Here is a 2,582-nt window from a genome sequence, read left to right as displayed (position 1 = left end):
TTCCAGTGTCTATGTGGGATTTTAGGAACAGGTCAGGTATGGATTTGGGGACAATGGATCATGTGTGGAATGTGGAATGTGGCAACGGAGCCATAAAAGGAAAATGTCTGTCACTCTTTTGGGCCCAGCGAATGGTCTTCGTCTGACTCAACAGGGCCAAATGAGACAATGAGATTGTGTGCCTATTCTATGAGGACATATGTTGTAGCAGCATGTTCAGAACTGCACCACCATGTGGAAGATTAAGTTAGACAACAAACTTTGCTGGGCAGTGGCTTCCACAATTTACCCAGTACCTTCTCTTAAAGGATCAGATGTAAATAGTGGCTTTGCCATTGAAGAACTTAGTCTATTGTATTGAATGGTATTGGTCAGGTTTGTGATTCCTATTCTAGAGAGAAAGACAGAATTTGTCAAGCTTCCCCTCAAGTTCCTGGCTCAGGAAGTGAACATTCCAGGTTAGACTGTTGAAATTCATCATGAGTTGACCCACAAAAAAATGCTCCATATAAATAAATGACTGTCAGAGGTGTCTGTTTTTTCTTGAATTGGCTTCAGAAGACCTACTGCTGGTGCATAACATCACCAAACAGAGACTGGAGCCTAAGTAAGATGTAAAAAGTGCAGATCTGGATGCGGGAGTTGATGGAGACAACAATGGAGGCAAGTCACATTGTGAAATGACTCTGAAGCATAAAGAGCTATACAAAAAGAGTATAAGAACTGCTTGTGTTTTATAAATAGGAGCAGTTCAAAGTGCCGGGGGAATTTAGCTATTTACCTCAGGCCATTAGGTTGTGAAAATAACCTGTACCCATGTGCAGAATGCAGCCTGTGAGAGCTCAAGAGCATTATATGAACGAACAGTGAGGTTCGTGCTGGATGCATTTCTGGATGATGGCTTTCTCCTCCCCATATTTGAATATTTGGAAACCTTGCAGACAGACTAGGAAAAAATGTTAACTTGAATTATATCCTGATGCCCAAGCTATTCTGTCAATTCTGGCTGCTTTTGCTTAGAGACCTGCCTTCCAACACCTTCACACAGGTCTTGCTGGCTAGGATGCTCTTTGAGCTGCCAGTCTTTAGAAATAGGGAATTCAGGCCAATCTCCACATTCAACTGGATCATTGAACTAATACTGGCAAATACCAAGTCACCAAGACTAGATGAAACACACATTGCTTTTCTGCAATTCATTGGAAAGAAAAAAAAGAACTGGAGACTCTTCAGCTACCCCACCTCCCTTGATTGGCCTTGGGTAGTTGATTCCTACTTAAGCTCACCTTGCTAGGCTATCTCCCAGCTCCTTCAAATCATTTGCAAAGCCATGGGGTAATTTTATAATCTGTTGTCAATTTGAATGAGGCCTCTGTGTGGGCATGGCCTTCTCCTGGGAATTCTGGGAACTACTGTATTTATTCCTTAGAGGTGGGAGACACTCTTTCTCTCTCTTATAACTCCCTGTGACATCCTTGTAAAGAAGACACATGGAGAGAGGCTGATGGAACCAGACCTCTGGAACCAGAGAAGCCATGTGGAGACCCCTGCCAGCTAAGAAGCTTATAATGCCACTAGAACCACAAGACTCCCCACCCACTGGCCTATGATCTTCCTGCATACAGTGTTATTACATGTGTTTTGGAAGTCTGAAGAGGACTTTATAGATTGGTATGAGACATACGGGCTAATATCGGACTTATGGACTTGATTTGGACTGGGCTGGGATATTTTTTCAATATTCAACTGTTCTTGTATATAAAGCTCTTTCTTACACACATATGAGTGTCTCTATGAATTTTTTTCTCTAGTCCAGCTTTGAGTGTTGTGTTAGGCCAGGCTGACTAGAGAAACAAATTCAGAGACAGTCATATATGTTTAAGAAAGAGCTTTACATCAAGAAGTAATTATGCATCAATAAAATACCCAAGCCCAACTCAATTCAAGTCCTCAAGTATGACACTAGTCCCTAAGTCTCTCTTCAAACTTATAAAGCCAGGTGCAATGTTGCAGAATGCAGGGATATCACTGGTAAAGAGGGTGCAAGGTTTTGTGGATTGAATGGTGGTGGACATATCTCCAGGGTTTGTGCAGGTGTCAGTGTGGCTTGTCAACAGAACGGTGAAGGTGGAGGGGTGTGTGTGCGTGTGTGCCAGGACCTTCTTTATGAGAAGATCACACCTTCAAGGAGGCACCATAAGGCTGTGACCTGATTGACAAGCTAGACTCCACTCCTACATTTTTATATCTTCAAGATGACATGATATTACGTAGCTACCACAGAAATGAAGGAAAGGCCATGGATCAGGGCCATTAGTAAGGAAACCTTGACAGAGAAGATGAGAAGGATGAGAAAGATGCTTTTAAAGACCAGATGGAGGAAGAGGAAGGGGAATATATTGACCAAGAGGAGGAGCAAGATTATGATGATGTTGAAGATGTTGATAATGAAGAGAAGAAAGACCAAATGAAAGAGGAGGCTTTCTCTACAAGGTAAAAATATCCCACTGTATAGAATCCCAGGCCCCTAGCCTATAAATCAGGAGATTTGAAGAGCTATATGTTACAAGTTACCTCCGAAT

The 2,582-nt window shown here is 42.3% G+C and overlaps 1 pseudogene; it reads left to right on the top strand.

The window, feature by feature from the left end:
* The first annotated feature begins 232 nt into the window (after positions 1 to 232).
* On the top strand, positions 233 to 1,339 carry LOC115873499 (annotated as a pseudogene).
* The last annotated feature ends 1,243 nt before the right edge of the window (positions 1,340 to 2,582 follow it).

The sequence above is a fragment of the Echinops telfairi genome, unplaced genomic scaffold (assembly GCF_000313985.2).
Source record: "Echinops telfairi isolate 266 unplaced genomic scaffold, ASM31398v2 ScPeMD7_7469;HRSCAF=8507_0, whole genome shotgun sequence".
Lineage (NCBI taxonomy): Eukaryota > Metazoa > Chordata > Mammalia > Afrosoricida > Tenrecidae > Echinops > Echinops telfairi.
The sequence above is the reverse complement of the archived record's forward strand: the minus strand, read 5'-3'. Positions and strand labels throughout refer to the sequence as shown.